Source organism: Triticum urartu, chromosome 7 (genome assembly GCF_003073215.2).
Source record: "Triticum urartu cultivar G1812 chromosome 7, Tu2.1, whole genome shotgun sequence".
NCBI classification, from domain to species: domain Eukaryota; kingdom Viridiplantae; phylum Streptophyta; class Magnoliopsida; order Poales; family Poaceae; genus Triticum; species Triticum urartu.
The window spans coordinates 60802118-60817246 of record NC_053028.1 but is presented as its reverse complement, the minus strand read 5'-3'; the positions used below and the strand labels follow the sequence as shown (position 1 = coordinate 60817246).

General features: G+C 45.9%; 1 long non-coding RNA gene and 1 pseudogene across 1 annotated transcript; one reads left to right on the top strand and one right to left on the bottom strand.

The window, feature by feature from the left end:
• Positions 1 to 9148: 9148 nt before the first annotated feature.
• Positions 9149 to 10809, bottom strand: LOC125521243 (annotated as a pseudogene).
• A 136-nt stretch (positions 10810 to 10945) lies between these two features.
• On the top strand, positions 10946 to 11638 carry LOC125523249. The gene is made up of 2 exons (XR_007290149.1): positions 10946 to 11036; positions 11159 to 11638. It is a non-coding gene; the product is annotated as an uncharacterized LOC125523249 (long non-coding RNA).
• The last annotated feature ends 3491 nt before the right edge of the window (positions 11639 to 15129 follow it).

Genomic DNA, 15129 nt, shown 5'->3' with positions numbered 1-15129 from the left:
TTTGACAGCTGCTTGTTGTTTGCTCGAGCTCGAGCTCGCCTCCTTCTGTAGACGTTGTCGATGTAACTTCCTGATGTGGCGCTCATAGTCTGTGTCAACAGGCTTAGGAGCTAGTGGTTGAGCCATACGAATGAAGTGGTCAACTACTTCCACAGGCACTTTCTCCCTTGGCGGCGGTGGCGGTTTCGGTCCAAAATGGGCGTCGACTTCTGCCCGCACTATGGCATTGGTTTGCTCCTCGGTCCTGTCGTAAGCCCTCTCAGGAAGAGGAGTAGTGAGGTTTGGACCATATTTATATCGCTTGCCTCCGCCTGTACTTTCTGTACTATGACCTCGACTCGTCCGCTACGCACCATAGCTGCAGGGTGTCTCTTCTGCGATTGCTGAGGCGACGGAGATGGCTGACGGGGCTGAGTTGGATGAGGAGGAGTGGCCTGAAGCTGTGCCGGACTTGGAGGAGGAGTGGACGTCTGACGCTGTGTCGGACTTGGAGGAGGAGTGGCCTGACACTTTGCCGGACTTGGAGGAGGAGGAGTGGCCTCACGCGTTGGTGGACTTGGAGGAGCGGGAGTCTGCTGACTCGGTGGCGGACTTCGACGAGGAGTCGGGTGACGCGGTGTCGGTGGCCTTCGAAAGATGATGCAATCCTTTCTCCATAGGATGATACGATGTTTGGCATCTCCGAGTGTGTGCTCCTCGTCACCTCCAGGAATGTCAAGCTCTAGCCCCCGAATATTGGTCCACCGCCTCATCAACCATGACACGAGCATAGCCTGCTGGAATCAGGTTGCAATGGAAGGTTGCATCGGGGGAATTTGTATAAGCAACGCCGTCCGCCACCTTCAAGGATATGTTCTTAATTTTGAAGTGTAGCTCGCAGTTAGTGTTCTCCGGATGTCATCCACGGGGTATCTATCCAGCATTGCGTCAAACGGGGCAGAACCCACGCTGCTTCTCGGCATGGATTGGGCGGTGGTATCCAATACTGGATCATCCGCTAGCTGCTGCAGCTGCTGAGACCCCCTTTGCTGGCTAAGTGAGTCGATCTGCTCCTGCTGCCGCTGGAATTTGATTGCCAAGTCCACGTGCGCTAATTCTAGGCCTTGAAGGCGTTCATAGTCGAGCTTCCTCTGCTCCTCCTCCATCTTCCTCTTCTTCTCCTCCACAATCTTCTTTCTCGCACGGGTTCTGTAGTCGGCGTTCCAGTCTGAAAACCCCTCATACCACGGAATAGCGCCCATGCCTCGTGTTCTTCCGGGGTGTTCAGGATTTCCCAGGGCACGCGTAAGCTCGTCGTTCTCTCTGTTGGGCTCGAACAACCCGGATCGAGCCTCTTCTATTGCAACAAGTAGCTTATCTCCGGCTCCGTCCAGACATGCCTTCTTGGAAACTTTGCCTGTCTTCGGGTCCAACTCCCTCCCATGCGCATAGAACCAAATCCTGCACCTGGGGGGCCAGCTCAATGTTTCTGGAGTGACACCTGCATCCAGCATCTCTTTTTCAGATTTATCCCACTTAGGCATTCCCACCGCATAGCCACCTGGCCCCAGCTTATGGAACTTATCCTTTTTTGCGGCATTGGCCTTATTTATTCTTGACCGTTCCTTAGATAATTCTGAATCCTTGAATTTCACGAAATCGTCCCAATGAGCACTTTGATTCTCTAGTGTTCCCTCGAATACTGGAGTCTTCCTTCCTCCCTTGACGTACTTGTCCCATTCACGATTCTTGTGGTTCTTAATGCAACCGCCATCTTCCTAAGAGCAGCGTCCTTGACTCTCGGCACATCTGCTTCTGTGAAATGATCTGGTAGGGTGAAATGTTCCATGAGAGTATCCCAAAGCAGACTTTTTTGTCTGTCATCGACAAAAGTAAGATCTGGACGTGGCTTTGCTGGCTCTCTCCATTCTTGAAGGGAGATCGAGAGTTAGTCCTTCACAAGAACTCCGCACTGACGAACGAACTTGTCCGCAATCTTCTTAGGTGCTAATGGTTCGCCATTATGTTTGATTGCCTTGATATTATACTTTACGCCCTCCTTCAACTTTTTGTTCGGACCTCGTTTCGTCCTGTTGCCTGAAGATTTGCTCGATCCGGATGGCTGAAAGAAGAAAGATCGATTTGTTAATATATCTTCAACTCGCAAAAAGTAACATTTTTTTAATGATTGGATTTTGATAACTAAAATTTCTAACATTCTATATAACACTAATTATGCTATCATTGCATATGTCAAAATTCTATATGCTATTTCATACTAATTAAGCATCTAACACTAAAAACAGAAAACACAACTTTTATACATCCATTAAAAAACTGAAAAACAACATTATATAAAAAATTTCCATAATAATTAAACACTAATTATATCCATCTAACATGCATTCATACATATATACTAGTGAAAAAATAATAATCTAAAAAATCTAAACTAATTAAACATACAAAATACGTATATACTAATATATACATGCATTAATTCATACATATGTACGTGTGTGTGTGTGTGTGTTCATCATGCTTGTGTGTGTGTGTGTGTGTATGGGCTCGGGGAGGGGCGGCGCCCATGGTGGCCGCCGGGGGCGAGGGGAGGGGTTAGAGGGGAAGAGCTCACAGCGGGGCGACGGCGACGGCGACGGCAAGGCGACGGCCGGGGGCGGCGACGGGCCAGGGCGTGACGCGGGGGCGGCGACGCGGGGACGACGCGACGGGGACGGGCCCGGGGCGGCGACGGAGACGAGGGCGGCGACGGGGACGGGGGCGGCGACGGGGACGGGGGCGGCGACGGCGACGGCGTCGATCGATCGGGGCGCCCGGGCGGTGCTTCAATGGGGAAACAGAGGAAGAAACAGAGGGAGAATGAAATTTTCGTAAGTGTTGTATATATAGAAGGCACCTTTAGTACCGGTTGGAGCCACCAACCGGTACTAAAGGCCTGTTTTGGCCAGGCCAAGCGGCGGGAACCGCACCCCCTTTAGTACCGGTTGGTGGCTCCAACCGGTACTAAAGGCCCCCCTTTAGTACCGGTTGGTGCCATGAACCGGTACTAAAGGGGGTGCGCTGGCGCAGGTGCGGTGCGCAAGTTTAGTCCCACCTCGTTAGCCGAGGGGCGACTGCACTGGTTTATAAACCCCCGTGCGGTAGCTTTTTCGAGCTCCTCTCCAAAGCAGGTCTACTGGGCCTACATGTTCTGTGCTGCCCTGTTGGCCTACTGGGCCTTTGCGGGCCTGCATCCTGGCCCAACAACAGGTTGGGTTTCTAGTCGTATGCAGACCGCTCTGGCCTAGTAGGCAGGCTCTTTTTTTTATTTTTTTTTGCTTTATTTATTTTTGAGTTGTTTTTTTTTGTGTATTTAGAGTTTCTTTGTGAATATTTTTGCTTTAGGTACAAAAAATTACAAACTTTCTGTTAGTGCTCGTAGTTTTCAAATTTGAATAGTTTAAATTTTGAATTATTTGAAATTAATGTGATTCATTAGTTTGTGAATAACTTAACTTTAAAAATCAGTAAAGGCATGAAAGAATTTGTTTGCACATAAAATTTCTTCGCGTTTCAAATGCCAAAACACATAATTAACTACCCTAACTATTACCGAGATTCCCTTCTGGGTGTGAAACACAGAAGAAAGTGATGATAGTGAAGCCGATCACATCCCAGATCTTTGGGTGTGAAACTTTTTCTTCGCGTGTGTCCCTTTGTGCCGTAACCATGGAAAATCTTCATCATTTAACGGGATGCTCGGGTTAATATTCACTGTGAATGGAGCAATTTCATCAAACTTTTCATAATCTTCTAACTTGTCTGTCTTGTCATCAACTCCCACGATGTTTCTCTTCCCAGAAAGAACTATGTGCCGCTTTGGCTCATCGTACGATGCATTCGCTTCCTTATCTTTTCTTATTCTTGGCTTGGTAGACATGTCCTTCACATAGAAAACCTGTGCCACATCATTGGCTAGGACGAATGGTTCGTCTGCATACGCAAGATTGTTGAGATCCACTGTTGTCATTCCGTACTGCGGGTCTTCCGTTACCCCGCCTCGTGTCATATTGACCCATTTGCACCGAAACAAAGGGACCTTCAAACCACGTCGATAGTTAAGTTCCCATATGTCCTGTATATAACCATAATATGTTTTCTTTCCCGTCTTGGTTTCTGCATCAAAGCGGACACCACTGTTTTGGTTGGTGCTCTTCTTATTTTGGGCGATCGTGTAAAATGTATTACCATTTATCTCGTACCCTTTGAAAGTCATTATATTCGAAGATAGTAACTGGGAAAACAAGTACAGGTCATCTTCAATAGAGATGTCATGCATGGTACGTGTCTGCAACCAGCTGGCGAAACTCCTGGTTTGTTCACGTGTAATTCAGTCATCAGACCGCTCTGGGTGTTTGGAGCGTAGCAAATTCTTGTGTTCATCCATATACGGAGCCACCAAGGCGGAATTCTGTAGAACTGTGTAGTGTGCTTCAGTGAGAGAATGTCCGTCCATACATATTATTTGTTCCCCTCCTAGCGTGCCTTTTCCATCCAGTCTGCCCTTATGCCGCGATTCAGGAACACCAATCGGTTTAAGGTCAGGAATAAAGTAAATACAAAACTCAATGACCTCCTCATTTTGACGGCCCTTGGAGATGCTTCCTTCTGGCCTAGCATGGTTATGAATATATTTCTTTAAGACTCCCATGAACCTCTCAAAGGGGAACATATTGTGTAGAAATACAGGACCCAAAATGTTAATCTCTTCGCATAGGTGAACTAGGACGTGCGTCATGATGTTGAAGAAGGATGGTGGGAACACCAACTCGAAACTGACAAGACATTGCACCAAATCATTCTCTAACCTTGGTATGATTTCTGGATCGATTACCTTCTGAGAGATTGCATTGAGAAATGCACATAGCTTCATAATGGCTAATCCAACGTTTTCCGGTAGAAGCCCCCTCAATGCAACCGGAAGCAGTTGCGTCATAATCACGTGGCAGTCATGAGACTTTAGGTTCTGAAACTTTTTCTCTGCCATGTTTATTATTCCCTTTATATTCGACGAGAAGCCAGACGGTACCTTAATACTGAGCAGGCATTCAAAGAAGATTTCCTTCTTTTCTTTGGTAAGAGCGTAGCTTGCATGACCCTGATGTATGCCGTCTTTTTCGTGCATACGTTGCTGGTCCTCTCGTGCCTTAGGTGTATCTTTTGTCTTCCCATACACGCCCAAGAAGCCAAGCAGGGTCACACAAAGATTCTTCGTCACGTGCATCACGTCGATTGCGGAGCGGACCTCTAGGTCTTTCCAATAGGGTAGGTCCCAAAATATAGATTTCTTCTTCCACATGGGTGCGCGCCCGTCAGCGTCATTCGGAACAGGTTGTCCACCAAGACCCTTTCCAAAGACCACCTTCAAATCCTTGACCATATCATGTACATCAGCACCAGTACGATGGCGAGGCTTCGTCCAGTGATCCGCCTCACCTTTGAAATGCTTGCCTTTCTTTCTTACGGGATGCCTGCTCGGAAGAAATCGACGATGTCCCAGGTACACATTCTTCTTACAATTAGCCAAATATATATTGTCGGTATCGTCCAAACAGTGCGTGCATGCGCGGTATCCCTTGTTTGTCTGTCCTGAAAGGTTACTGAGAGCAGGCCAATCATTGATGGTCACGAACAGCAACGCCTTTAGGTCAAATTCTTCCCCCATGTGCTCATCCCACGCACGTACACCTGTTCCATCCCACAGTTGTAAGAGTTCTTCAACTAATGGCCTTAGGTACACATCAATGTCGTTGCCGGGTTGCTTAGGGCCTTGGATGAGCACTGGCATCATAATGAACTTCCGCTTCATGCACAACCAAGGAGGAAGGTTATACAAACATAGAGTCACAGGCCAGGTGCTATGGTTGCTGCTCTGCTCCCCAAAAGAATTAATGCCATCTGCGCTTAGACCAAACCATACGCTCCTTGCGTCATCTGCAAACTCCTTCCCGTACTTTCTTTCGATTTTTCTCCACTGCGACCCGTCAGCGGGTACTCTCAACTTTCCGTCTTTCTTACGGTCTTCTCTGTGCCATCGCATCGCCTTGGCATGCTCTTTGTTTTGGAACAAACGTTTCAACCGTGGTATTATAGGAGCATACCACATCACCTTGGCAGGAATCTTCTTCCCGGGGCGCTCGCCCTCGACATCACCAGGGTCATCGCGGCTGATCTTATAGCGCAATGCACCACATACCGGGCAAGCGTTCAAATCATCGTACTCACCGCGGTAGAGGATGTAATCATTAGGGCATGCATGTATCTTCTGCACCTCTAACCCTAGAGGGCAGACAGCCTTCTTTGCTTCGCACGTACTCTCGGGCAATTCGTTGTCCTTTGGAAGCATATCCTTTATCATTACCAGCAACTTTTCAAATCCCTTGTCAGATACACCATTCTCTGCCTTCCATTGCAGCAATTCCAGTGTGGTGCCCAGCTTTTTCTTGTCACCTACGCAATTCGGGTACAACAATTTTTTGTGATCCTCTAACATGCGCTGCAACTTCTTTTTCTCCAAATCTTGCGCAGTTTCTCTTTGCATCGGCAATGGCCCGACCTAGATCATCAACGGGCTCATCTGATGCCTCTTCTTCAGCTTCTTCCCGCATTGCCGGCTCAGCTTCTTCCTGCATTACCGGCTCAGCTTCTTCCCCCATTATTGTATCATCGTATTCAGGGAACCCATGGCCAGGATAGCTGTCGTCGTCCTCTTCTTCTTCATTGTCTTCCATCATAACCCCTCTTTCTCCGTGCTTGGTCCAAACATTATAGTGGGGCATGAAACCGGACTTAAACAGGTGGACGTGAATGGTTCTTGACATAGAGTAATTGTGACCATTCTTACAGCGAGCACATGTACAAGGCATAAAACCATCCGCCCGCTTGTTTGCCTCAGCCGCAAGCAGAAAAGCATGCACGCCCTCAACGAACTGGGGAGAGCATCGGTCATCGTACATCCATTGCCGGCTCATCTTCATTACACAACACCGAATAGACCAAATTAATACAAGTTCATACATAAAGTTCATACAACACTTAAATGCAACAAACAAATAACTCTCTAGCTAAAGCATTTAAATGCAACAACAAATACGATCAAGATCGCAACTAAGGTAACAATGGATCCAACAGCATAATGATACCAAGCCTCACTATCGATGGCATATTTTCTAATCTTTCTAATATTCAAGCGCATTTTCTCCATCTTGATCTTGTGATCATCGACGACATCGGCAACATGCAACTCCAATTCCATCTTCTCCCCCTCAATTCTTTTCAATTTTTCTTTCTAGTACTCGTTTTCTCTTTCAACTAAATTTAACCTCTCGACAATAGGGTCGGTTGGAATTTCCGGTTCACATACCTCCTAGAAAAAATTTCTATGTCAACTTGATGGGCATAATTTATCATAAACACGAAATGCAAATAGTTTTAAAATAGAATATATATACCACATCCGAATCATAACAAGGACGAGGGCCGATGGGGACGGATATCAAAACCATGGCACTATATGTATAACAAACAACGTACGGGTAAGATAATTATACGAGTAACTATATATCCAAATCACACAAACATCAATTTTTATATAAAATTTCATGAACAAGAGGCTCACCACAAGGTGGTGCCGGCGACGAGACGGTGCGGGCGATCGACGGTGGTTACGACGGAGATTTAGAAGGCACTAAGTAAACCACACCTACATATGCAAACTAAGTGTTATTTTTGACCTCAAATTGCATATAAATCAAATACTAGCATATATATATATATATATATATATATATATATATATATATATATATATCCTCCCAAATTACTAAACTCACAAATTAATCACTATATAAAGCATTGCAAGAGATAATCTAGCAATGAGAGATGAAAGGACAAAGTTGCTAACCTTTGTGATCATTTGAATGGATGGGGGCCTTCAAATCTTGACAAATTTTGGGCAAAATGTGTGATGAACTCGAGAGGAAGAGGGGAAGAACAGAGAGGAGAGGGGAAAGGAGAAGAACAGAGCGAGTTCGGGTGGACGAAGGGTTTATGTAGGACGACCTTTAGTACCGATTCGTGCCAAGAACCGGTACTAAAGGGGCTGGAGGGGCCCCAGTCTGACAACATCCTGCCACCACTCTCATTAGTACCGGTTCGTGGCACGAACCGGTGCTAAAGGTTCGCCACGAACCGGTACTAATGAAAGCGGCCCGGCTATCCGTTGGAACCGGCACTAATGTATACATTAGTGCCGGCTCAAATACAAACCGACACTAATGTGCTTCACGTTTGACCCTTTTTCTACTAGTGATGTAGTACTTGTACTGGTTAATTGAGCGCGTTTTTCTTTTTCTAGGTAAAGGCCCAGTGTACATATCCCTCGGCCAAACTTTGTTATTTCACTCCTAATTGGATAGGCAGTGCTCCTGCCAATGCATGTTTTGAAAAAAAAATTAAGAGCACTCCGGGTTTCAGATTATGGGTTATTTGCTAAAGTTTGTCTTTTGTTTCTCGGCGTATGAGATGAGTTGAAAGTTTATAACAACATATATATTACTTGTGCCAGAGCCAGAAGACAACCATGCAAGCGCTAAACAATTTGTTCCCGTCAAAAAGCCATTCCTTCTGTTCACTATTATAAGTTGTTCTATTCTTTCCTTCTGATTTGTAGTGTGTTTGTTCACCCACTTCAGTCTATACGTACATTTTGTTCCCGTCAAAAAGCTATTCCCTCTTTTTATTTAGATAATAGAAAAGCTATTCCCTCTGAAACATTGAAAACATCTTAAGCATCTTTTGGTTCATAGGATAGGATTATCATATGAATAGGAATTTTGTAGGAAATGAGATGGCATGTATCTCAAATCCTATGAGTAGGAATAGAAAACGAGATAGAATTTTTTCATTGAGTGTAGACTCATTTTTATTTTCCTATGAAATGTGAAGGATATGAACCAATCCTATGTAGGAATAGGAATCTATTCCTATAAACCAAAGGGCTTTAAAGGAAAAAAATTCTATAAAAATCCTATCCTCTAAAATTCCTATGAAATTCCTCCAAACCAAAGGAGGCCTTATAGTATTTGTGAACGGAGGAGTCGTATATATAGCTGAAAGGGAGAGCTTCACTTGAGTTGAAAAATAAATTAACATACATTTTCCCACAAATTATGCTTTTCGCCAAATCACATAGCTAGCAACAAGGGCTCACACTTTGTAGGAAACATATTGGAAGCATTAATTGCTACAGTCATGGATACACTTTGTAGGAAACATGTTGGCAGATAAGTTCGTCGGTCTGCAGCAGCTGCAGCTTACTAGGTGAGCAAGTCGATGCCCGCCGACACCAGGGACTCGGCGACGACCAGGTTGGCGGCCTCCGACGGGTGCACGCCGTCGAAGTAGACGTAGCTGCTAGCGTTCCGGCACATCCCGGCCGCCGTCGTCGCCGGGTCGCAGAGGTACACCCTCGTCCCGGCCTTCCCCGTCCGGCAGCACGTCCTCCTCGCCTCCGCGAAGCCCTGCGCCGCGGGCCTCTCGGAGAGGTCCCGGAGCGGCGTGTAGACGTCGAAGACGGCCACCTTGAGCCCCGCGTGCCGCCTCACCAGCCACGGTGGCGTTCAGCTTCCGGTTGAAGGTCTCGGCGTCGCGGTTGAGCCTCGGCAGGCACCCGCCGCCGCCGCTCCGGCCCTTGCCGCCGTACAGCCTGATCGTCGCCGGCAGGCACCCCAGCGGCGGCATCGTCGTCACGCCGATCCGCCGCGCCCCCAGCCTGTACAGCTCCTGCAATATGTCCACAGCCACAGGGTCACGTACGTACCCTCAGAGAGAGATGCTGTGATGGGCCGGTGAGTCGGAGTGCTGACGTCGTCGAAGCAGGAGAAGATGCCGACGAGGAGGTCGCAGTAGCGGTCGACGTCGTAGCGGGCGGACAGGGAGGCGTTGTGGTAGTAGTTCTGGATGAAGTCGCCGGTGCCGGTGCTCACGACGTACAGCGCCTCGGCGAGGATGGTGCGCGCCTGCCGCCGCCCGGCCACCGCCGCCAGCTTTGACCTGTACTCCTTGTAGTACTTAAGCTGCTGCGACAGCGTTATTGCGTCCTACAGATAAATACGCACAGCCGATAACTATAAAAAAAAGTCGTGTTTCCCACTGACATGTCCCAATCTCATTTTTAGTCCAAAACAAACTGCTTTTGAAGATGTGCCCGTTGTATACTTACATACATGGCCGCCGTGTCGTCGGAGTAGCTGGACGCGGCGGAGCCGAAGTTGGCGCCGGTGAGCAGGTTCTTCCCCGACGCCAGCGGGCTCAGGTACGGCGGCGCGTAGCCCTCGAAGCCGAGCGTTTCAGCTGCAGAAACCATGCACCTCCAAACACGTTACACACCGAGTATAACTATAACTACAAGTTCATAGCTCAGAGTGACAGTTGCAGGATATGCATGCATGAGTGTGCATATGTAACTGACGTACCGGTGATGTCGGTGACGATCTTGCCGTCGGAGAACCTGCCGGTGGCCTTGTGGCGCCGGAAGTTCTCCCCGTAGGGCGCGTAGTTGGCCTTGAAGACGGCGCCGGGGAGGTAGTTGTTGTTGCCGACGTCGATGGTCGAGTCGCCGAACGAGATCACCGCCGGCACCACCTGCCCGTGGACGCCGCAGGAGAGGAGCAGAGACAGTGCCACCAGCGCAATCATCCGTTGCATCGCCGGTGAGCTGCTCCTGGACGGCGACATGCTCTTAGATTTCCGTACGTGTACCGTGCGTGGCCAAACACCGAACGGCTGGTATCGTATATATAGAGCCAGCCATAGGAAATGTCCGTATCTCTATTGCTGGTGCTATGTTTTTTGTTCCAAAGATAAAAAAAAATGCACAACACAGGGTAGATACACTCGTATGCTCGTGGAGAACGGCTATAGCGTGGACGAGCTCGTTTGCTCCTGGTACGTGGACCAATGGTACAGCGTGTACATGGGGCTGGCATTAATACGTGGTGAGTTTAAAAGTGTAGATACTAGTTGATATACGGCCCTTGACCCGTATAGCAGGGTTACAGTGCCCGGCCTTGCCGTGATGGGAACTGACGAGGCGTTTCGTTGGGACCACGCACACCAGGGAGACGCACACGCGGGTGCATCGCCGCTGCCAACCGGCGAGGTTGCCTCAACCGTGCAGATGCAAAAGCAGACGGAGCAGGAGGAGGAGTGCCGAACGTATAGGTATAGCTAGCCTCCGTCTCCACGAGACACGCCCGAGCTCTTCCCCGATCTTATCGCTGCTCTGCGTCGCATCGTCCCTCTCCAGCGGCGACTCCAATGTGAAGTGTAGTAGTACTGTCAAGATGTGAGCATAATCTCATTTTTCTCTATTTAGGTTCAGTCCCGTTCAGTTAGGTTCAGGTCCACCTTACTGGCATGACAACATGGGGCTCTGACGGGAAGATGGCATCTGAAGCATAGTAGTAATGTCTACGCTTCTGATCTGTATCTACCTTGGCCATTTTTTGGAAACGTCTTGTAGGGTCAATGGTATTCGTGAGCGAATATTTTTTCCTCTTGAACATGGCAAGTTTGAAAGAAATTTCTATTGGTCACACAGCAAATTCAGAAAATTATGTCCCTCAACACATGGCAAATTTTAGGAAAAATTGTAATTGTCACACGACAATTTACGAATTCTGATTTTTAAATCATGACAATTCTTGAAACAAATTTGTAATTGTCTCATGGCAATTCTTGAAGCAAATTGTGCTTTTTATATCATGGCAATTATTGAAACAAATAGTACACAACCATGTCACCTTAACATATATCGCCGTGTTCACATGGCAAATGCAGGTATTCTTTTTTGAATGACCATGACAAATGCAAAAAAACATATTTATAATGACATTTTTATTGTAGAAACCATAGCAAATTCTCTATTTATTGTTTGTACCATGGCATTTTTTTGTAGATTCCTTGGCCATTATTGTACATGTGGCAAATTTCTCTTTAGTAGTATGGCAAATTCCTAAATTTTCCTGTTTCTAGAGAACAAAATTCCTACAAAATTTGCCATGCACTGATGGAAAAAACTAAATTTGCCATCTTTTTGAAGAGAACAAAATTCTTTAATTTTGCCATGATGTGCATTGGTTTTAAGAGCATGATGGCATAATTTTGCGTATCGATCATAGCAAAAGTAATACGCAATTGCAATGCTTTGTTTTTTCTCAACATCATGGCAAGTAGTGTCATGGTAAGTTTTACACACATTTGCCATTTTTGGCATGCTGTAATTTTTTGGCTTTGACTATTTATGATTTCTTACTCTCCTCGAACTATGTACATGGCATGACATTTTACTTGGTTTGTAGCTATAATTTTTGACATGGCAATTTCTTTTCTTTTCTTTTTTTGACATGGGCAGTTTAAGTTTTGTACGACAACTATATGATAGCCATGACAAACTTTAATATGTTTTTGCCACGGCAACTTAAGTAGGTGTTCCACATCTCTATAGTTACCATGGCAAAAAAATAAGATCTTTTTCGCCATGCCACCTTAAGTTTTGCAATACATATATAGACATGTCATGGCAAACCTTTGTATTAGATCTGTGTTCATTACATGACAGAGTTTTACTTGCTTTTTAGCTATAAACCAGCCATGGAAAACTTTCTAATGTTTTCGCCATGTGCAGTTTAAGTTTTATACTACATTTCAAAAATTGTATTTATGGCAAATTTATTATATCTGACCATGGAAAATTTATTGTATCGGCCGTGTCATTTTTGTCTGTGGCTAACATCACAAATAATATTTTTGGAACCTAGCATGTAAAAGTTATTGTACAAAATCTATGAATTTTCCTATGTCATTAGTTGCCATCATTTTAGAAAAAAAATAGGGAAATGAATTTTTCATCACATGAAAAGATAGCAGAAAAATTTGGAGTTGCCTTGGTCCACTATCTAGTTTTGCCAGCAAAGTCATACAAAAAAATAGTTGCCATGGTGTAAATATAGTAGGGGTGTTTCGAGAATTGTTACGCGTTATAGAGATTTTTTTTTTCATGAATGCCATGCGAACATTACAAAAATTGCCATGTGAACAGAAAAAATGAATGTGTGCGCTTGTAGGGAAATAGCAAAAAACAATTTTGAAATTTTCCATGTGAGTATTAGAAAAGTTGTTGTTAATATTTTTTCCATGCTTTTTCACAAAGCAAAATCTTCTTAACTTGCCATTACAAGTACAATGGGTTCGTAGGTCATCTGGGTTGCGCTAGAGGGTCCTGTCATATACATTAACAATTTTTATATAATGTTTATGGCACCTTCGCATGTATATAGCATGGCAATTTTTTTAAGACACCCACAAAAATATATATTTTTAAGAGCATGGCAATCTATATTATCTAGATCATCTGTCATTTTACTTTACTGTCGGCGAAAAGCAGCTACTATTTGGCAAAAACCGGTTTCAGTTTGACAGAAAGTGATTTCTATTTAGTGGAAAGTGGTTTCTATTTTACGCAAAGCGGCTTGACATTTTTTTTGAGTTAATAAATACAATGAATACTAGGTCTGTTTTGCGGCAACCCGTTGGAGATGCTTTTACTGCCCGCTCATGCAAAAGTTGATGTATCAAAAGTTGACGTAGTTGGTGTGCCAAAGTATAGGCGTGGACGTGGAGCAACCATGGTATTTCCAGTCACATGTGCCGGCTCGCACATGTTGGTCCTGGACGTCCTCGCTCCTACGCCGTGATAAACCCGTTTGTTAATCATGTGGGTCCCGTCGTACCTGCAAAGCCCAGTATACAACGTATATACCCGACAATACCTGACACGGCCCAATCCCGGCGAGAACGAGCGGCTAGCGATTCCAGGAGCGTGCGAGCTCGTCCGCTCCTACGAATTTTCGTATGCTCGTGTATCTATTAAAACTTATAAAGATGGCCGCTTACGAAACACTGCAAGAATCACAAATGGTTATGTATACAGTATTATTATCATGCAAGTCCAGACCGTGCGTGAGTGTGACGGTGTAAATCAATACACCATGAATTTGGTTGATACTTGTCCCAGACCTTTTACTACTCTATCCATATTGTCAGGTGGACATCTATCCAAATTATATTTTTCCATCCGACTCTAAGGTGTCAGGCTGGTCACAAAGAGTAAGAACATAAGCTAGTAACTTACACACTTCCCTAGACTATGTTACTATCTTTATAGTGAGTAGGAACATCTATGTAGCGTCATGCAACGATGTATTTATTAGGTTATAGACTCATTGTTTCTTGAAGTGTGTGATGTTCCGGTAACTTAGAGCCTGTTTGGTTCCAAATAAGTCACCAACTTATAAGTTGAAAAGTGAAAAAAGTGACTTATTTTGCCAAACAGACCCGACTTATAAGTCACCCCAACTTATAAGTCATAAGTTGCTCCACCCCAACTTAAAACTTATAAATCATCCCCTTTTGCGTGGGTCCCACCACCTGCATGATGTTGTTTGATGTGGAAAGGTGTGTCAGGTGACTTATAAGTCAGGTGACAACCAAACAGGCGTGACTTATAAGTCACTAGTTTTAAGTCACCTGACTTATAAGTCGGGTGACTTAGACTAGCCATAGTGGGTAGTAACTTAGCAGTAACATAGATTCCAACTCAACAGATTTGCATACGTGGCAATGATTTAATGAGGAGAGAGAGTATAGCAGTAACATAGCTGGTTACCGTAACTTCGCGCTTGGTCCCACAATTTTTTAATGCAAATCGATCCACTGCGGCGTCCCCACCGTGAAGGAAAATTCCCCACCGCTCCATCCTCTTCCTCCCTGCCGCCTCCATCCTCTCCCTCCCTGCCGCCTCCATCTCCCTCGCCCCGCTCTCCGTCTTGCCGCCCGGCGGCAGCACTGGCCGGCGACGCGAGTCCACCTGAATCATGGCCAAGTCTGGTGCCCGTAAGGAGGCGGCACCAGTCCGGTCATCGGCGACCTCTCCGCCACAGCAGCACATCCCCGGCGCCCCGGCAAGCTCGTGCGCCAACCGCTGGCCACAGCAACTCTTCTACCCCGGCGCTCCGACGAGCTCGTCCG